The following is a 23,100-nucleotide window of genomic DNA, read 5'->3' on the forward strand; positions in this document are numbered from 1 at the left end:
AGTTTAAATAATCCTCTAACAAACTAGGTCCCCAAATGTCAAAATTCTAATAAACTGTGGACTTGATGACTTTATCCAAAAGGTCCATCTTGGGGAAAATGTCATAAAAATGGTGCTAAAGCCAATAATGCTCAAAAATGGCAAGGGAACCATAACCCTTATTGATCCAAGGCTAGAGAACCAATCTCAATCCAAATTGAGTGCTTGAAAAATCAAACACCTAGGTAGGTGTAATATATGGTGATCGCAATCCCCACCTATGAGAAATGGAAAATCATAATCTAATACAATATTCTTCAAGCCATTAAAGATCATAAACCCTAATTTTCCCAAGGTTGATCCTTTGAGGACCACATCATCAATAAGAGGAGGACCAAGACATGTTGAAAGAAGAAAGGTTTGAATATGCTCCTGCAAAAAGGAATCCTGCTCATTGATATATATCCCGAACAACGTGGCTGAGAGAGGATGCCCGTGCTTCACCCCAATGGTCTTCTTGATAAAACTAGACAATCGATTCATTATTTGGAGGTACCCAAGAACAAACTAATAGACATATAATAGCAGTAAACAAAATCTTTGAAATTCCAATGTCATCCATGGAACAATGCCTCTCTCAAGATAACATCAAAAAACTTTGAAAAACCTACAAAGTAGAAGAATAATTTTGAAGAGAAATGTCTCCCCTCCTCCATGATGGCACAAAGCTTGAGGATATGGTTGATGGTTCAATATTGAAGTCAAAATCCTTCCTTAACCCTTGAGCCAAAGAGGTCTCTCCTCAAGTATCTCTAATAATATCCTATGAAGAGTCATATAATTTACCTTAGAAGGCATGACCGACCATGATCATCTAATAATTAATTGAAATATTAGTAGACCCCAATTTAGGTTGTAACAAACCCCTTTATCATTATTTATTTATTATATAAGTTTTTTTTTTTTTTTTTCAACCAGGATAACCCTTTACTTCCTAGTTAGAGCTATGGACCTAAAAGCATACTTTTGTGGATCTAAAATCATACCTTTCAGCTACTATTTTCATGATGAGAAAATTTATAGGATCTCCCCACAACTTGATCTGCAAATTATAGACACGTCATCATATCCATGTAGTCTCATCCATGCTAAATTTATTGTTGTCTAAGTAAATTGTTGTTGTTACATGTATCCCAGCCATGCTATAGGTCTAATCCCCATAGAAAATGCATGGCTTTTTTGCTGCAAAATATGGCTTATAAAGAGCTAAAAGATTATTCTAAAGCAATATAGTTACTATCTATGCCATTTTATGCTACCAAAGAGTCACAAAAACTAGAGTCCCCCCTGGTGGAAATAAGTATGCAATAGATGACACTACAAAAAAAGGAGATATGAATTGGATAAGGGTCAAATTCCTGCCACATGTGCTTACAGGAATGAGGGTTTACCGACTATGCCTCTACGCAAATTCCACGAGGAAATACTTGACAGTGTCATTGCAAACTTAGTCCTACCATAACGCTTCTAGAGCTAACACCTATTGATGCTTTCTGCTTACTTTATTATAGGATAAGGATGAGAAAATTAGCCACATATCATTAGATTCCACTGAAGTGCAATTGACACGGCCACCTTTTAAGAGTCTGGATCCATCACACATATATTTCATTTTTAGACTTGTTTCTAGCAATAGGGTATAATTCAAACCTCTCTAATGCTATACTTTTGCATAAGGTCAATTACAATACCATCTTACAGAGGTGTAAGTAAGCCATTAAAGGTTTATGAATATGAGGCAATGGAAGGAAGTACAAACACCAATTAGCATATATATATTCTCAAGCTTCAACCATCCTTTTGATCTGTGCACCATTGTTGTAATGGGTGTCCAAAAATTCTGTTGATTTGTGCTACTTGATTGCTTCTATATCCAAAATGCTTATCGGGCCTACAGACACAAATAGTATTACCTTACTATGTGATAACATCACTGGCAATATCTAGTGAAAACTAGCAGATCTACTTACACCATTAAGTGATGGAGTATATTGATGCAATTAAGACCATATCAACATATCCTACTCAATGAGGAAATTAAAAGAAATGGCTCATATTAAATCTAGCTTGTGGTGTGTTGATCGCCTTAAGCAACAATGTCCAAGCAGAAGTAAACACATGTTGCTTAGGGCTTAGAGGTACTACTACCCTTACATATTGCACTTACATACTCTTGGTTAAAATCAACACACAATGGTTAATCAAGTCATTCTACATGGCTGAAGAAATTACGGCACTATATTCTCAAGATCAAGCATACTAAATTTATGTAGACTCAATTTGAGACAATGCCTGTCAATTTCTCAAATAACTACACTCGAATCTGGACCATCCTACCTTGGTTATGTTAAATATTATTGAAATCTAAGCCTACAGAGATATAGTGTCTAGAATTATTCTCATTGATGAAATAAGATAGCTATATAGTAGCTCCAACGAGGTAACATGATCCATGCACAGGTCTTAATAGGTATGTTATGAAACCAACTCACAAAAAGATAGAAAATAGAGATAAATGCCTTAGAATTTAGGCTCTTCGAGGGAAAAACCTCCTTTACATTACAAAAATGAACAGTTCTTGGATGATACAAATGATAAGACCTCCTTTCTATATATAGGAGTCTAAGGGGTCATAATATAATCAGAGCCGACATAACAATAATAATGTAAGGGCACAATAATAACAATAGTGGGATTCTATGGGGCACAATAATAACAATATGGGGACTACATGGGCACAACAATATAATAAGGGGGTTGTACTAATAATAATAAGGGGTTACACTAGTAGTATAGGGACCTAAAATTTCCCTCTCCTTCAAAAAGTGTTTTCCTCAACGCTTGAGTAGTTCTTGATGCTTCTGTATAAAATTCTTGTCCTCCCATGTGGAATCTTCAGCAGGTAAGTTCTTCCACTTGATGAGATACTCTGAAATTGATTGATTTCATAGTTGTCGGGTTATTGTTTCTATGAATGCTCCAGGTTCCAATATGATTTTTCCCTCCTCATAAAGTTCTGGCAATATTGTTTGAACTGGGATCTTCTGCAACTTTTGAATGAGTGGCTAGACTTCTTCATTCTTCTTCCATTCATCCCTTGTTTCGTTTATACAATCTGGTTGGATAATATAAATAGCACAAAACAATGCTTCCACATCCTCATCCTTTCTTAAGAGTGCATCTGCAACAACATTTTTCTTTCCTTTTTTGTAGATGATTTCATAGTCATAACCCAACATATTTGTGACCCATTTTTTTTGTTCTTCCAAAGATAATATTTGTTCTAGAAAAGTATTTAAGACTATCATGATCCATTTTTACCTTGAAGTGTCTTCCCATTAAGTAAGGTCACCATTTCTTAAGTGCATGTAGTATTGCCAACATTTCCTTCTCATAAATAGCTTGCTTGAGATGTATCCCTAAAAATACCCAATTGCCTACATCAAAACTTCTTTCACTGCGATGTTGATCTACCTGTTGTTTCATTTGATTCTCCACCAAAGTGGGTTTATCCTTTAAAAGTTGGACAACTTGTTGTTGATGCTCGATGTGATCTTTCACTGCTTGAATCTTTTTCTTCTTGATATGTCCTTCTATCTTGAGAGTTTGAGGAGCGGTAATTTCTTCCAACGCATTACAAGATATGGTCGGATTCATTTCTTGATGCTCGATGTGATCTTTCACTTCTTGAACATTTTTCTTCTTGATATGTACTTCTATCTTGATAGTTTGAGGAGTGGTAGTTCCGACCAATGCATTACCAGATATGGTCGAATTCATTTCCTTTTTCTTGATGTGATCTTTCACTTCTTGAACCTTTTTCTTCTTGATATTTCCTTCTATCATGAGAGTTTGAGGAGTGGTAATTCTTGCCAATGATTTACAGGATATGGTCGGATTCATTTCTTCTTTCTCTGGGGTTGGTTCCAGTGTATATCCTCTTCTTTTTATGTTTCTTGATCATTTCCATCAAACTTCCTCATATCGATCTTTGGAATATGGTGGGTCTTCAATCCAATGTTAGATTTTATGAAATCATGATTAACATTTATTGTTTTCTCATCATGCGTTTCCTCTACTACCTTTTCGTCATTAGGAGGCCTTTCTTGAAGTAGCTTTGTCCCACCTTCCTTTAAACCTTCCATGTCTTTCTTTAAATCTTCCATGCCTTTCTTCCAATATGATTTCATACCATCAATATCAGCTTCCATGGCATAGATAAAACTATTTATCTTAGTTTCGATCGCATTCTTCAAGTCATCCATCCCATTTTGATTACTAGGTGTTTTTATTTTCTTGATTCGAGTCATTCTTTTTCTTTCTTTTAGGATCTCCATCTTGAATCTATTGTATCTCTGAAAGTTTAGCCCTCCAAGGTCTAGAATTGTGAACTACAGTAGCTCTTTGTGTCCTCTTTCCAACCTCACATGTCTAATCAAGATTTGATTCTCCAAGGAAGAGTTATTCCAAATCTCCCATGATGAATTGATTATATACTTTAGTAGAGTGAACTTGTACAAAGTTCCATGTGTCACTGTTTCGACCTTCAGACCTGAAACTGATACACATAAATCCACAGGTCGTCCTCTTTCTGTAACTTCTTATGAAACTTCAATCTGATGCTTAGAAGGAACGTTATGATGATTTTCCCAAGGTCACATGTTTGGGATGTAATTCAGGATATTGCGAAAACACCAAATGTCTTGGATCGTGTCTTCGAACATATAGCGAAGAAAAATCTGAAATTTGGGCTCGAGCTTCAAACTTTGTAGAAAAAAAATTATAGCGAAAATTCCATGATGTCTTATTTGAGATGGAATTATGGATCTTGCACAAACCCTAAATTCGTTAGATCATATCTCCAAAAATAGAGTGCGATAAGATTTGAAATTTAGATCCTAGGTTCAGACTGATTTCTTCTCAAATGGATTTGTTTTTTACCTTCTGAAACTTTGTAGCGAAAATTTTATAGAGAAAATTCCACAATGACCTGTTTGGAGCAACAAAACCCTAGAATCCAAACCTCTAATACCAAATGTTATTAAACTAGCTCACAAAAAGATAGTAAAGAGAGATAAACACCTTAGAATTCAGCCTCTTCGAGGGGGAAACCTCTTTTACATTACAAAAATGAACAATTCTTGGATGATACAAATGACAATACCTCCTTTCTATATATAGGAGTCTAAGGGGTCATAATATAATCAGAGCCGCCATAACAATAATAATGTAAGGGAACAATAATAATGATAGCGGGCTTCTATGGGGCACAATAATAACAATATGGGGACTACATGGGCACAACAATATAATAAAGGGGTTGTACTAATAACAATGAGGGGTTACACTAGTAGTATAGGGACCTAACAAGGTATTAGTAACAGTGTTGGGGCTTGGTTTTGCCCAATTTCGACACCCTTTTCCATACTTTACCTCTCCCATTTTGAACTATCTTTAACCCCTATTATGCCTATTTGGGTTATAATACCTAGGTTTTTCCGAAAAGGGTGTTGTATGCTGAATTTATGAAAATTAACATAAAAAATCATCTTTTACCTTAACTTTAAGTATTCCTTATAGCTAGATGTTCTTTATTTAATTACCATGCCAACTAATCTAGAGTTCTTGTGCATATTTATTTTGATTCAAAAACAGGCCTGCATTTCCTGTAGATAGTTGTGCGATCCTATTTCCTACAAACACTCCGGAATTCCTACAGTCGCGGATTTCCTGTAATTGCCCGAATTTCCTGCAGCAACATCGGCAGTTAGCTATGTTCCACGAATATCTAAGTCAAACGGGAACATGGGTTTTGTGGGGAATCTATCACATATGGATGTTGTCCTATTGGCCATTTCAGATCTACCAACGATACCGCCCAGATTCATAAACCTTCTCTCATTGGCCGTTTGGAGGAAAGCTACAGCCATGTAATGAATTTTGTCTAATCCATGATTTTAGTCATGGATTAGACCCAGTATGACTAAATTTGATATTTTGTAATAGGACTGTTAGCCGATGGCTTAGATTAGTAGTCTTCCTTACTTTGAGCCACATATGGGCTTTTGTAAATGTATAAATTATGTTCTAGCTTATATCATAGGAGTTTGTTGGGTTGGTTTTAGCTAAGACTGTATATCAGATTGTACTTGATTGTATCTTTTTGAGATTAATACAATATTATATGTTTTGTCTATTGCATTGAGCAAACTCTTCTAATTTGAAGGGGTTGTGAGTAAGGGAGGGCCCCCTTTGCTCACAACTCTCATAGTTTAGTGTTCATGCATTTTATTTCTGTTATGTAATAATATTTTTTCTTACAGCTAATGCACTCTTTCTGATATATCAGTAGCAATCGATTGAATGAAATAGTTTCATGTTAATATGTGGAATTCATTTAATTAAGATTTGATTTATAATGTTGAGTGAATTTCTGAGTTTTTTGTAAGTTGATTTTCGTATCTTTTCCTAATCATCATCAACAATATTAAGAGCAGTAGAGGGATGTTTCAATCCATTCCATATCCTTTACTGCTAAATGATTGGTGCAGGAAAGAGTCATTATTTTTGTATGATTGACTAGTTAGATTAATCAACACTTACAGTGTCAAGGCTGCATATCTTTTGTGCAGCACCTCACAAGCTTACCTGCCGTGGGTTGAAGATTTATGTTAATCAAATTATAAGGCTATAATTTGACTTAAATTTTTGGCATCACTGTCGGGGAGGTGTTAAGGGATAATATTGAAGTGTTTTTGTATTACATGCATTGTTTGGAATTTTCAGGACTGGGGAAGTCAAAGTGGTAAGACAAAGGGCAACGCCTACGCACTAGAGGAGGTCAAAAATTCACCAAAGTCATGCCCTGACTATTTCATAAGTAATTTTTTGAATTTGTTTGCATAGTAGATGATAGGGTCTAACATCTACAAATGTCTTTTGTGGTAGTGTGAGCACCACTTCATTTACTAATACATTGGAAAGGAAAAAGAAGTCAGCAAGATATAAGGTAGCAAGAGAAGAAGAGTCCAGACAAGAGGTCTGTGGTCCTAAAAAGAGCCCAAAACATATTCCTGCTTCTACAGTAGCTACTTCTCCAGGAAAATATTCTATTGCTGCTCATTTTGAATCTCCTCTCACAAGGAAAACAACATCTTTGCTCAATGGTCAGCCTAAAAAGGAATTCCTTGGCAATCCTATTCAAGGACTAAAATTTTAAACCCTTGATTCCGCAGAATCTGTAGTTTACAAATGCCCCACTTCCTTTTGTTCCATAATGGCTCATGAAGAGGGGACTAGTCACGCAAATGGATACGATGAGAAGGAAGAAAAGCTTGTCACATTCGAATTCCATATCAGGGAGGTTGGTGGAGCTACTCAAATGAAGAATATTCCTTCTTCAGCCTTGCCTAACGTTCGTGGGGTTCTCAGTGAAGATCATGGTGCATTCTTGTTCGGGTTGGATGTGTTATGCATGAGATATGACTATTCTTCCAATGATCAGAAGCTGACGTTGTTTCCTACAACATTGAAGGATGCATCTCTTTGGTGGTTTATGGGGTTGGCTTCAAACTCCACTACAACTTGGGGGAAATGAAAAAGGTATTCTTAAGGAAATATCAAGATTATTGCAAGACTAGGGACCTCAGAGAAGAATTTTTTGGCATGACTCAGAAGGAGGGGGAGAGTCTTGAGGACTTGGTGGAGAGATTTCAGTATAATCTACAGAGATCCAAAATGAATCAAATGAGCAAGGATACTAAAAGAACAATTTTTCTCAGAGCAATCAGATCAAAATCTTTGGAGATTTTGAAATTAATGGGAGGAGGTGACATATCAAAGTTGGGCTATGATGAGGTATGTGAGATATGTTAGTGATATTCAAGAGGAAATTCTAAAGTTGGAGGAGGAACATGAGATACTTCTTATAGGCTTGTTAAGTTAGTTGTTGGAGCTGGAGTAACAAGACTTGAAATGGGTAATTTATTTGCAAATTTTAAAACTGATATTCTTGGCACATTATCTTGTCAATTGGATGTTTTTTAGGTTAAGAAGAAACAGGAAAAGTAGGAGGAACTAGAGAAAGGCTTGGCAGTGTTCTGTTCGAAATGTAGGAAGAAGTATGCCTTGAGGGAATGTCCTGCAGGTAGTATAGAGGTATGCCGAATCTATGAATTAGAGCATTCCACTGATCAATATCCTTCACTTGCTAAAATAAAAGAAGAATATCTAGCAGATCAAGGAGTTGTCAATGCACTATATGCAATGGTACCTCAAATACCATGGCAACCACGTGTTGTGGGTATGGCTCAGTCGTATTATCAAGTTCCTTATACTCAAAATCAGATGTTGAATATTCCAATGCCCTGGCAACCTTGGCCTCCACAACAACCTTGGCAGGGGAACTTTTCTTACCCTATCACTCAGAATTTTCCTACTCAAAACTTCTATCCATCACCGCCCACACAACAACAAATGATTTAACCTGAACAACAACAACTTCAATTGCCTACCCCACTAAATCAACCTCATCCTATGCAATTTCCTGCCTAGTGAGTGTTTAACCCTAATAATAAAACCATCCAATCCGCTCGCAACATTGGATTAGTCACTTCTCCAACTTTTCCTACCTACTGTATTGCACCACAATCGTTGCAGGAAATTTATGTTCCTCTGTTATAGGAATTTCTTATGTCGCTGCAGGAAATCCAGCTTAGGTCCAGAAAAGTGGTGACTCAGCCCGAAAGAATTGAAGAGATTGTAGAGAAATATACTGTAGAAATTCTTGAAGTTGAAACCACACCTGAACCAGCAGAACAACCTACTTCAAGGCGACAAGAACCTTCCTCATCCCATACGATCCAACCTCCTTTTCCAGAGAGGTTGGAAATGAAATTAAAACAACCCGAGTTTAATCTTGTGTCTGAATTGAGAAATGCTTGCATTAAGATCCTGTTGCTACAAGCAATTAAAGATATCCCGATCTATGCAAAAATAGTAAGGGAGCTATGTACCAAGAGACCAGGAAGACAAAGGAGAGAACTCTCTACAATTCAAGTTGGTGGAAATCTTGCAAGTTTAATGTCTACTCGATTTGTTACTGAAAAATATGAAGACCCTAGGATCCCTATGGTTACCACCTTTATCTATGGAAAACATATAAAAAACACTTTAATTGATTTGGGGGCAGCCATTAATGTGATGACCATAGAGATCTTATCTAGAATAGGAACGTTTGACTTATTACCTAGTCCCACCATGTTAGAGCTAGAAGACATGTCTAAGATAAATCTAGAGGGGGAATTAGATGACATTGTAATCTCATTGGATTCTTGGAAGTATCCTACAAATTTTTATTTTCTTCAACCAAAAACTAACTTATGAGGGCATCCTTTGATCTTTGGGAGACTATGGCTAGCCATGACAGATCCTTACATAGGGTGTAGGTCCTGAAACATGACCATCACTCATGGGACTGAAATAAAGCACATTAATTTGTATGTTGCTGCTCAACCTCTCTTAAGATCAAAAAATACACATTGACTTGAAGAAGAAGAGCATGATTCAGAATGTACCTAACTAGTTTTGACAATCGCCCAAGCCATGAGCGTTAAAGAAAATTCAGAAGAAAAATTGATAAATTGTTGTTTTTCTAATCCTGTTTTTTTGTAGCAAGAAGAAGGGCAGTCTAATCATAATTTAGATTTCATTACTAATTTGCAGGACTTTCATGAGCATAGTACAACAAGTAAACTACATTCAACATTATTGTCTACATTTCTCGGATATTCCATGACTCAATGGGGGAGTAAGCTAGTTGACATTTTTCCTAAAAAAGATTTGAATATTAATTATGCCTTAACCCCTAAACAGGAAAAAACGTTACTTCAAGCACTGAAAAAATTTTCAGACACCTTTTCTTGGGAATACATAGATATGAGAGGCATTCACCCAGACACATGAATTCATCATATTTATATAGAAGAGAAAGCTAGGCCTGTGAGACAACCACAAAGGAGGACGAACCCCGCTTTAAGGGAAATTGTGAAAGATGAATTGCAGAAATTGTTAAATGTAGTGTTCATCTATCCTATCTCGGATAGCTAGTGGGTATCTCCATTGGTTATTATCCCCAAGAAGAATGGTAAATGGAGAGTGTGTGTGGATTACAGGGAACTAAATAAGGCTACCTTGAAATATCACTTTCCCTTGCCTTTTATAGACCAAGTGCTGGACACTTTAGCAGGGAAAAAATATTTTTCCTTCCTAGATGGGTTCAATGGGTACAGTCATATTAGGATAGCTCTAGAAGACCAGGAAAATAATACATTCACATGTCCCTAGGGCACCTATGCATATAGGGTATTACCATTTGGTCTATGCAACGCACCAGCCACATTCCAGCGGGTAGTCCTTGGTATTTTCTCTGATCTTTTGCATGATTGTGTAGAGGTTTATATGGATGAATTTACAATCATGGGTGATACTTTTGAAGAAGCTTTACATAATATTGAGAAATTTTTGCAGAGATGTAGAGAAACTAATCTCTCATTAAGTAATGAAAATGTTTTATGATTATGAATGAAGGTATTGTTTTGGGTCATCACGTTTCTGCTGCAGGAATTAAAGTTGATCGGGAAAAGATTGAAGCCATTGCAAAGTTACCCCCATCAACCAATCAGAAGGGAGTTCAAAGTTTCCTTAGACATGCAAGCTACTATAGAAGGTTCATTGAAAATTTTACAAAGGTAACCTCTCCATTAGTTAAATTATTAACTAAAGAAGTTGAATTTCATTGGGATGATGAGTGTCAAGCTGCATTTGATACAGTCAAGGAAAAACTTTCTTCAGCACCGGCCTTGAGAGGCCCAGATTGGAAATTGCCTTTTCACATTTCCACTTATGCCTCTGATTTAGCCATAGGAGCATTACTGGGACAAAAGGAGGATCCTGTAACCCACATTATTTATTATGTTAGTAAAAATTTAACTCTGGCACAACTAAATTACATGGTATCTAAAAAAGAATTCCTTGTTGTGATTTAAGCCATTAATAAGTTTCGACATCACATCATGGGCTATGAAGTTTTTGTACACACCAATCACTCTGCCATTCAATATCTCATGAATAAACATGATACTATTGGCAGAATTACTAGGTCGCTTTTTTTGTTTCACGAATTTGACATCACAGTATTGGATAGGCCTGGAAAGGAAAATCAGGTAGCTGATTTCTTATCTTGACTCACCCATGCAGGTGAGGATGTTCCTGCTAATGATAACTTTCCTGATGATTTTTTTTTTTTTTTTTCTATTTCTGTTAAAACACCTTGGTTTGCAGACATGGCCAATTACCTTGCTACAAGAAAGTTTCCTCCTTACTTTTCATCAGAAAAAGAGAATTATTACGAAAAGTTTTGATTACTCTTGGATTAGGGGAGATCTTTTCTTCATTGAACCCGATTTGATTATCCGCAGGTGTGTCAAGGAAAATGAGATCTATGATATTTTGAGAGCCGATCATGATGAACCATGTGGAGGACACTTTGCAGACAAGCAAACAACTTACAAGATCCTTCGCTCAGGTTACTATTGGCCAAGTTTTTTCAAAGATGCAAGAGAATATGTCTGGAAGTGTGATAACTTGCAGATAATGGGGCGGCCTGCACAATCAGAAGAGATGCCTTTGTAGCCATAGGTTCTCATAGAACCTTTTGAAAGGTGGGCTCTTGATTTTGTAGGTCCCATCAACCCTATGTCCAAAGGTAAAAAATATATTTTAGTTTGTACTGATTATGTTACAAAGTGGGTGGAGGCAAGAGCACTACCTAGAGAAACAAAGAAAACAGTGGCAAATTTTATTTTTTCTGATATTTTTGTTAGATTTGGGGTACCTAGGGAAATAGTCACTGATCAAGATACTTAGTTTGTGTCAAATCTTATGCAGGGAATTGTGTAGAAATATAAGATTACTCATCGTAAGTCCACCCCTTATCATCCAAAGGTCAATGGGCAGGTGGAATCAACAAATAAGGTGTTGGAGACAATCCTTACCAAGACAGTGCAATTACATAAGAAGGATTGGTCTGACCAACTTCTTGAAGCATTGTGGGCCTACAAGATCACATGGAGAAATACCACTGTATTTTCTCTATATGAATTGGTGTATGGAAAGAAAGTTTTATTTCCCATTGAATTTTAGATCAAAAATTTTAAAATGGCAGCAGATTTGGGTATAGACCTTGACAAAGCTCAGCAGTAAAGAATCCTGCAACTCAATGAGTTGGATGAAATTAGGCAAGATACTTTTCAGCATAATGACTTGATTCAGAAATAATGAGCTAAATGGCACGACAGATACATTAAAAAGAAGTAATTCAAAGAGGGAGATTGGACATTGTTGTATGATTCAAAATTTAATAACTTTAAAGGGAAATTTAACACACATTGGCTCGGCCCCTATGAAATTGAGAATGTTTTTAATAATGGATCTGTTTGGGTTAAAACCATTGATGATGGGAATGTTACCTTCTTAGTGAATGGGCATAGACTCAAGTTATATCAAAAACCCCAATCCAAGTAGGAATTTGTGGAAGAAATTATGAAGAAAAGAGAGCTGGACATGGTGAGGGAGGGGACCATTCCTTCCACCATCTCTTCCTGATTTCCTGTTGACACAATGAGCTCACTCTGCTCCTCCTTGTGCTCAGTAAAACATGAGAGGAATGTCTATTGGGTATAGGTTTATTCCTTTTTTCGAGCCCAATGGACTAGTTACAGAAAAGGAGCCCCCTCAAAGTCTTCTTTTCCAAGTGTTTGAGACTCTAAAATTGAAATCCGAAAAGCGTGGACTGCCCTGGGCTCGTTAAAATTACAGGTCAGTAGGTTCTTTAGGATCCTATCAATAAATTTTATTTTTAGTCAAATCTAGATTGCTCGTGCTCGACTGATGTGGGATTTTTTTAAGGCCCTCCTTCCAACAATCTTGGCCCATCAACATCAACAAGTTATCTTGGTGCAAGATCAGAGTCTTATGATGCCCTGAAGATTGTATGCCCTAATGATAGGATATCTCGCCAGCAACAATGGGGAATCACTATGGCTCCTTGACTACTGGATCCTATAGGGGGTTTTGACAACAACTCATTAATTCACACCCGATAGGATGCATCAGGGTACCTTGGTCCTTGCTATCATTAAAGATGATGGGCCTTGCATTGGTTAACAACTAACCTCAATGGCTTGTAATCCAATGCGCTCATTGCACATTCGACATCAACACCTTTATTCATGTGTAGTGAACTATACAAAAATGAGGGAGAAGTGTTGATTGATGGTCTGATTTCCTATAGAAGCTCTGCAAGTCATGGTCTGATTTCCTACAGAAGCTCCGCAAGCGATGGTTTGATTTCCTAAAGAAGTTCCACAAATCATGGTTCGATTTCCTATAGAAGGCTCAAAAATCATGGTTCCATTTCCTGCAGAAGGCTCGGTAGTCATGGTTCCATTTCCTGCAGTGACACCCTGATTTTTTGAAAAACAAAAACCATAGGAAAAGCATTAATTTAAATTATTTAAAGTACTGACATATTTTAATTACTAGTCAAGGTCATGAATTATGAAGTCATATATTTGATTTAACTATTAAGTGGGTTATCATCTCAAGGACAGGCACACATCATCCAAAGAACTAGACTGTTGGGAGGTAAGAATGGTAAAGTACAGCTGGCGACAGGACACTTGAGGTAAAGGGTAATTAACTCTTTAATTTTTAACATTTGTATGATTTTTAGGCTATGGTCACCCTTGCGGAAAAACACAGTCGTAATCCAGTGCATTATAACTCTAGCTCCATGCCCGATCGCCATGATACTGACCCGACCAGTAGATGTAATCCCCATATCTTCCTGCAAGTTGGATGATGATGAAAATCATGATCATGACTTGTCTCTCGAAAATCCCTTTCTTTTTGATAAATTTCTATAATAAGCCCTCCCTTGTCATGTGAATCCATTGCAAAAGCTTAAACCCGTTATTTTCAAAGAAGTGCATACACCTTGTCTTCCAGTTTTTCACCATGTTGAAATTGCATGCCCCTGTTCACTTCGAGCCACAAGGGCCTGAGTTGCTAGAGGCTGACCCTCGCAGTAAGGCGAGATTGGAAAATGTAGGGTTGCTTCCATTTTTCCAATGATTTAGCGGCCACAAGTCAGAAGTAACAAAATCTTTCTCCTTGAATCTAAATGGTGATAAGGCTCAAGTTGGGGATGTCCAATTCAGGTTGAATGATGGTTTGGTAGCACGAGCATGCAAAATTCCACAACTGGGAGAACGTTGGTTTAAAAGCTAGCATTTCAACAAGGGATTGTGTGTGTCTTTCCTCTGTAAAGAGCATCAGACCCCGACTAGAGTAGGGGAATTTCGTAAGATTTCTTGAAAACTAAGTACCATAACTTATTAGTTTTCCTGCAGAAATACATAACGTGTGAAGGTCACTTTCGGCTTGCATTCTTGTTTCACATTCGGCTCCTTGCCCATTTTCATGAAAAGCTGTTAAGTTTGCCATATTACTTGAGAATGTCTGTGATGAAGTTGTTGACGACCGCCAAGGAGAGGGGGTCAATTTAGAGGAAAATATCTATCAGCATGGGCTGGTGAAATTCATCCTGGTGGAGGTATTGAAAGATAAGAAGTAGACATGGGAGGAGTTCCTGGCCAAAAATTACTTTATAGAAAATGAGGATTCTGACTCCTCAGATTCCATGGAGGAAGCTCCAGCTAAAAACCAAAGAAAAAGCTACGGACACGTGGCCTATAGATAAAGGAAAAAGAGGAAGATAAAAACTCTAACCCTTTAGAGTCTACAGAGGAAAAACCAGTAGAAAAATCGAAGAAGAAGCCACGGAATCATGGGCCACTAGTAAAGAAGGAACGAAGGACGACCTCAACTCTTCGAAGCCCACTGAGAAGAAGCCTATAGAAAAACCAAGGAAGAAGAAGTCAGGGACCCTTGGGCTCCAAACGAAGGAAGAAGAAAGGGATGAAGAAGTGGTGGTGACAGGGGAGACTGTGGGCAAAACACCTAAGTCAAAGAATGGTACTTCCACCTCTATGAAAAGATTTACTAGAAGTCAGGCTGTTTAGATGGCTATAAAGGATACCACGGATGCAGAAGTGTCGCTTGAGACACCAAATAAGAAGAAGGAGAAACATCACAGTCCATCCAAAGGTTAAGAAAAGATAGAGTTAGTTGAGTTCATTGGTGAAGAAGCAATGTCCTTTCAGGACTCCCTGCTACATGGAAGCGGGAATAACACAACAGGAGAACAACAAGAAGAGGAGGACCTTGGGTCCCTTCAATCCCTCCAATGACATTAGGAAGGGGAAGTAACACCCCAGAAGAGACGTCTATACAGGAATTGGAAGAAATTATTACCAAGCTCACCATTTCGGAAAGAGCCTTGAGAAAGGAAAAAGAGACCCTGAAAGAGAATAGCCTGCGTATACAAAAAGAACATGAGGAGTGGGCTCAAAAAGTGTCCCGCATTATGAAAAAGAAGAAGGCTAGGATCAATCATCTGAAAAAGAAGAATGAATTATCCAAGGTTCAAATTCCTATAGAATCCAGTGGTAACCAGTTGGACCAGTTGGCAGAGGTAGCAGATCAGTTCACTGCAGTAGTTGTAGCTCAGGATAAGGAATGATTTCCTTTTGCTTTTTATTTTTGGGGAAGATGCAACATTTTTTCTTGCATAAGGGGCATGCAAGAAGCTAGTTGTGGGGGAGATGTTTGGGATTGGTTTATCCCAATTTTGACACCCTTTTCCATACTTTACCTCTCCCATTCTGAACTATCTTTAATCCCTATTCCCTATTATGCCTATTTGGGTTATAATACTTAGGTTTTTTCCAAAAGGGTGCCATATGCTGAAGGTATGTAAATTAACATGAAAAAACGTCTTTTACCTTAACTTTAAGTATTCATTACAACTAGTTGTTATTTATTTAATTACCATGCCATCTAATATATAGTTGTTGTGCATATTTGTTTTGATTTGAAAACAGGCCTGCATTTCTTGCAGACAGTTGTGCGATCCTATTTCCTGCAAACACTCCGAAATTCCTGCAGCCACAACTTTCCTGTAAGTGCCCAGATTTCCTACAGCAACATCGGTGATTAGCTATGTTCCATGAATTTCTAAGTCAAACAGGAACATGGGTTTTGTGGGGAATCTATCACATATGGATGTTGTCCTATTGGTCATTTTAGATCTGCCAACGATAATCCGCAGATTCATACACCTTCCCTCGTTGGCCGTTTGGAGGAAAGCTGTAGCCATGTAACGAATTTCATCTAATCCATGCTTTTAGTCATGGATTAGATCTAGTATGGCTCAATTTGATATTTTGTAATAGCACTGTTAGCCGATATATGGGCTTTTGTAAATGTATAAATTATGTTCTAGCTTTTATGATAGGGGGTTGTTGGGTTGGTTTAAGCTAAGACTATATATCAGATTGTACTCGACTGTATCTTTTTTAGATTAATACAATATTATATGTTTTGTCTATTGCATTGAGCAAGCTCTTCTAATTTGAAGGGGTTGTGAGTAAAGGAGGGCCCCCTTTGCTCACAACTCCCGTATTTTAGTGTTCATGCATTTTATTTCTGTTATGTAATAATAATTATTCTTACATCTAATGCACTCTTTCTGATATATCAGCAACAATCAATTGAATGAACTAGTTTCATGTTAATGTGTGGAATTCATTTAATCAAGATTTGACTTATAATGTTGAGTGAATTCTGAGTTTGCTGTAAGTTGATTTTTGTATATTTTCCTAATCATCATCAGCAATCTTAAGATTTGTAGAGGGATGTTTCAATCCACTCCATAACCTTTGTTGCTAAATGATTGATACAAGAAAGAGTCATTAGTTTTGTATGATTGACTAGTTAGATTAATCAACACTTACATTGTTAAGCCTGCATATATTTTATGTAGCATCTCACAAGCTTACCTTTCCTGGGTTCACGATTTATGTTAATCAAATTATAAGGTTATAATTTGACTCAACAAACAAAAAGTAACTTACTGTATACCAATAATAGCATTGTACTCACAAAGGTCCACAATTAGATACTGGGTTCATCACAGTGATCTATTCTGCGTGCAGGCCTTAATAATTACTAATGAAAGCAAAGTTCGTTAATAGCTGTGTAGAACTTGATGAGGCATAGAATATATATTGTAGCATTGACGCTAATAGAAAGAATCTCAGGAGTATATTTGTATTCAGCCTTGGTTATTACATATGTTAGTAGAAGTGTTATAGGCCACATTATTTGTTCTAAGTTTGCTTTGTGCATAAAATATATAATTCATTTTTGATGGTTTCAGATCACTAGGCATGCTTAATACAAGGGTAGATTCACATCCTGGCTTCACAAGATCCTTCAAGTATCAGATTCTAGCATCTCATGATCCAGGCTTCAGGAGATCTAAACTTTAATTCATGTAACTATTCCCTTAAGAGTGCATAATAACCATACCTGCATTAAGATTTAAGGAGGTACCTTTGGCCTGTAAGTTAATAACAATACTTAAGGTATTGGGCCACTCCTACCGCGATTCATAGCCTTGATATATGGATTGTTTAGACAATTCAATAAGATTCTGATATATGGATTGTTTTGATTCATGGTCTTGAATAAATAAATTCACTGACGAGCTTATATTATGTTCACTGTAAAAAAGACTCCATGCACAAAAGCTAAATCCTGAAAATTAGCAGAAGTTGTATTTTTATACAAAATATTGAAAATCAGAAAATTGTATTACTTCACCTGACTGCTAAACTGTACAATTCCTTTTAAATGGTTAATCTTCAACCATACAAATTTGTACTTCATATCATTTGCACTAAGCCTCTTTATAACAAAAAAATAAAAAAATGGTATCATCCATGACAGGATCGTGATTTTGATTGTTTGATACACTTGTGATATCCGGAGACATGCAAGGGTTAACTTTAGAAAACCTCAAGAATTCTACTTTTAGAAGACACAAGAGAATGTGTACACTTTAACACCAAAGTGTAAGAAATATACCAAATCCAAGATTGTCACACCATATGGCATAAAATAGTAGAGACAAATGAATTGAACAAAGTAATAATTAAATTCCCCATCATATTTTGTAAGTTGTGTAACTATAAAATTATGTCACAATTACAAATCACAAGAAGTCACACCAAAAAATAATAGAAAGCATGAACGAAAGTAGGAATTAAATCCCATCACCTGTTATAACACTCTCAAAGTAGTTAGCCTTTCTCAAGAAGGAACGTGTTGCTCTATTGCACTTATGCGATCAGAGAAGATGAAGAAAATTTGTCACTAAGCTTAAAGAGCCTACCTAGCAGTGATTGACTCTATCATCAATACCTAAAGGGTGGAAATCATTTTCCAATAGATGATACACATTTTTCACTTCTTGTAGAACACATGTCATGACACCTTTGGAAACCTAAAAAATAATAAAGACACAAGTTACCCACACAAGTAGATGTTGTCATTTTCTTTTCATGAACCCAAAGAGCCTTTAAAGTTGGTACAATTAATTTATATTCACATATCCTCAAATGTTAACTTATATTTGAAGGTAAGAGTTAACATAAACCATGTTTTTATAAATAATAATGGAGATACGTAGAACCAAATAGTTTGAAGTGAAGACACTTTTGAATTATTAAAAAATTGAAGCCCATTGTGATTATATGGTACAAAACTTTAGTATAAGCTATAAATATAATTAGATATAGTAAAATTTGTACTAATATTGCACCACATTATATCCAGTTATAATTGAAACCATGTAGCTTACTAAGACAAAAACCTGTACAAGAATAAAAAGTTCTTAGAAGAATATATGTGTGCTCTGACTTCTCAGCAATGTCAAGGAAAGACTTAATTTCATCAATAAATGCTTTAATGAGCTCTATACCTATTACTTACCACTTCATATAGAAGTGTTGAGCATGACAACTTCCAAAAAAACATATTATTATTAGACATATTGGAAGAAAACTCCTTGAACTAAGCATAAAATATAATACTTATACTAGAAAAACCTATACAAATGCAAACATCTCAAATAGCGCCAGATGAACTTAAGCCTTTTCATTGAAATAACTTACCACTTCTCTGGTATCCATTTTAGAATCCAAAGTAAATACCAAAACTTAAAAGACGAGTCATTCTTGAACTTCTTTCCTTCTCATTCTCTAGCTCAAAATGGTGAGCCCCATGCTTGTGATCATCGGGCATAATAAAAATGGAAGCCAACAATCCAGATGATGCCATCAACTATAAATCCTTCTATGCTAAGTATTTATTGTAGCTTTCCTGGAGGATATAGAGCTTGCACCTGTGCATAAGCATGATACAAATGACTTTCTAAGATCCAAAATATCTTTGTTAACTTTGAATAACAAATTGTCGTAATTTGATGTTTAGGAATCTTCTTGACCATACACAAGGCCATGAATATCTTCTATAGAGTGAAAAGATTCCTACATATCATATGCCATCCATCATAAGAAATAGTATAAGGCAAAAATATATTAAAAATAAAAAATTTAGCTCACCAACTTGCCAGAGCTCAAGCTTAGTTGCAGCCTTCAGTTGCTCAAACCTTGTATCAAGGTAAAGCTACAAACTCTCACGGAGATTCAGGTTAGTCTTGTCTCTTTGATCCTTATTGTTATTGAAATTCACAAGATGTCTGTGTATTATTTCAATAAGCCAACAGAACTATGTTGTCCATTTATATTACAAACAAAACTGAAAGGCTCAATGTGCATTCATCTGTCAATCCAATTAGGATTGTAGTTAGCCATACTAGAATAAAGACCTTATTCAAAACACTCTTTAACGGGCAACTAAAAAACAACACAATATTTTTCCTTTATGTAATCATTAGATGTTATATTTACTGCACATGCTAGAACAAGTGCAACATGTGTCTCTGTCATTGAAAAAATATATATATACTCTCTCATTGAAACATAATTTATAGAACAAACTCTACCATACTTGCCATAGACAAATATTTAAATCTCCTAAAACAAGATAGCTCAGGATCAATCAATGTTAGTGCATCCACTATTGGGATTGGGGCATGGTGTTTGTATTTGTTAGTGAAAGAATTAAGTGGAATACATGTTAACAACCATTACTATAAAATTATCCAAATTAAGCAATTGTTCCATCTATTCCAACACTAGTTAATATGCACTCACCACATATGATGCTTCTAGTTTTGAATTGTTACGATTCATGAAGTATTTATGTATGGTCCTATAGGTTTCCCAAAGAAACTTAAACCATGGGGTTACTAGTTCCCGACCAGACTTGTATTTCCTTTTCTCTCGACTCACATAACTGAGCATAAAGTCATTTGGCGTCTTCTTTGCTTCTAAGTCCTCAACATCAAGAGCAATGTTAGATGCCCATGCTTGAGCTTGAGCATCTTTAGACTTCTCAGTAGAGAGATGGAGGAAATACTTAATAACCTCCTCCCAGGAATTGACATTCATTTGCAGGTATACAATGTGATATTGAATAAGTCCATCCTTTGCAAACCTACCATGCCTCATATCTTCACAAAGTTCCACATATTTGAACATTATCTTTTCCAGTGTCTTTTCTCATTCTCTGTACCATTTTGATGTTATCAAGTTGTGAAGTGCTTGTAATGTTTCCTGCTTCTGGCCAACATTCATCAACACTGCAAACAATTTACAATAAATAGTTAGGGACATATTTCTACTTTTGAAAATAGATTACCATGGTTTCATGTGTTCACATCTAAGCACTAAGCACATGCCATTTATTTTTTATAATTATTTCTCTAAAGTATTTCAACTCAGACCTGAGATAATGAGACAAGCTCTTCTTATGTATTGTTCCTTATGTCAAAGCACAAAAGTGTCAACATTTATAATTTATTATTATTCTCCATAATTGCTGAAATAATACAAGATAAAAAATATTCAGGCACTCTCGAGACATAAATAATCATGAAAAATCACCTAAGAATTCTTAATTTTCTATGTGGAATAATAAAATTTCAAATACTCTCTCATCAGTTAATGTGAGAGGAACAATAAGAGTACATCCTTGACAGGAATTGTATCCTTGCCCTAAGTCACAGACTTCAAGTTGAAATTCAGGCTCAACAATGATTAGATTCAATTCCAGTTCAATTTTTTCGATGAGGTTTAGATGAGGTTTCCCATTAGGTTCATTTATATAGTATATACATTTTCTATATATATGATACTATGGACTTGGAAACTGCCAGGATAGACTACAAGCTTGAGCTGTGACATGATGTTATTTATGAGCTTGAGCTATGGACTTGGTGAATGACCATAAGGTTCGTAGAACCTCAATTTTTTTTAAGGTCTCCAAATTTAAAATCTTAATGTTGAAGTTCAGAAAAACCTTGTAACATAGTCCTTGCCTAAGTGGTTTTGAAGTGAAAATACAAAACAATTGTAAAGCAATAAAGAGAAAATGTACTAGACTTGTTATAATTCTGTTGTAACAATCAAAACTATAACCAAACAATGATGAAATATCCCTATCTTATTTCTATAATAAAAAATACCATGGATCAAAATAGTCATATCAACCATTAAAAACAACATAAATTAAAATTTATTTTCCACAATCCAGCATAAAAAGGAGAAAACCATTTTAAACAATGGGAACATTAGACACACAAATAAAGAAGTGGAGAGTATCGGTAGAAACAAGTAAAATGATTCACTTTCATGCCAACAACACTAAATTTGATTCAAAAGCTCATTGTTTTAGTATAAAAGGGAAAAATAAACTAGATATGTCCTTCACATCCTAAATACACAAGATTTTTAGTATGTCGAAATTGACATGACCTAAAAAAGTGGCCTCAAAGATATAGACAAGGCTACAGAAAATGAATGCCTATACATACTACCCTAAAATGGTCCTTACAAAAATTCAAGGTACAAAAAATCTGGCAACAAGGGTTTGCTACAAATATGAAGGGTTTAAAGCAACTTCTATAGTGAAAACTTTAAAATACCAAAAAGACAAGATCAAGTATAAAGACAAAAATGAAAACAATATATTACATCCACATCTTAAACATGGATTAAATGTGTCATTTTTCGAGAAAATAATCATAATTTCAGAAATAAAGATAGTTAATTTCAAAACCTAACCCTAGGACTTGAGAAACCCAGCTAGTACAAATAAGCACAAAACCTCATTAATCTCAAGGCCCTGTCTAGATGCAAATTTCCTATAATTTCAACACTACAAGAAAATTCATGTACATGATTTCATCAGACCAACTGCTGAAGCTTATAAAATAATACAAATTTAATAAATGTTTGCAAAAATTTTTCCATGTAATGAGAAATCTCTGTGAATGATACATACCTTCGACACAATTGAGAGCATTTTCCAACCTGGAAAAGGTTGCCATGATGATGAAACCCTGTAGAATTAAAAACATCATGAACCCACCAACGTTATAGGTAATTGTTGGGCTATTAGAAACATATAGTGAATTTCTACAAACCCTACATCCCATAGCACGAAAAAGGCACTAGCATAAACTAGATAATGCATCTTGAGACAATCTAGGGCCCTCACCAATGAAAACACCTGTGATTTATTTTTTTAGTTTCTGTGCCATTTGGAACTTAAAAAAATTTGTGACGATTCAGGAGCACAACTCAAACCTAGTGCCTTGCCTTTGTGAAGCTCGAGCTTTTATCAAATACCTCTTACTTTGGGGTTGAATGGGAGAGATACTTTTGCATTGGATAGTAGAACTGAAGAAGTACACTCATGAATATATTTGTCTGTATTTGGTAGCTTATTAGAAGGAAATCTACACTTTGATTTTTATCAAATCTTACCTATATGCTTGTCATTTTGGCATTGATGGAGGGATAGAAAATGGAGAGTTCCAAATTTCATTGGAAACTGAATCTTAAATTG

General features: G+C 35.9%; 1 pseudogene; it reads right to left on the reverse strand.

Moving 5' to 3' along the window:
* LOC149220872 (eukaryotic translation initiation factor 3 subunit A-like) overlaps nucleotides 1-22,579 on the reverse strand; it is a 45,035-nt pseudogene extending 22,456 nt beyond the window's left edge.
* Between the last annotated feature and the right edge of the window lie 521 nt (nucleotides 22,580-23,100).

This window comes from Pinus tabuliformis, chromosome Q (assembly GCF_031772625.1).
Source record: "Pinus tabuliformis cultivar Carrire ecotype Pingquan chromosome Q, CPIR1, whole genome shotgun sequence".
Lineage (NCBI taxonomy): Eukaryota > Viridiplantae > Streptophyta > Pinopsida > Pinales > Pinaceae > Pinus > Pinus tabuliformis.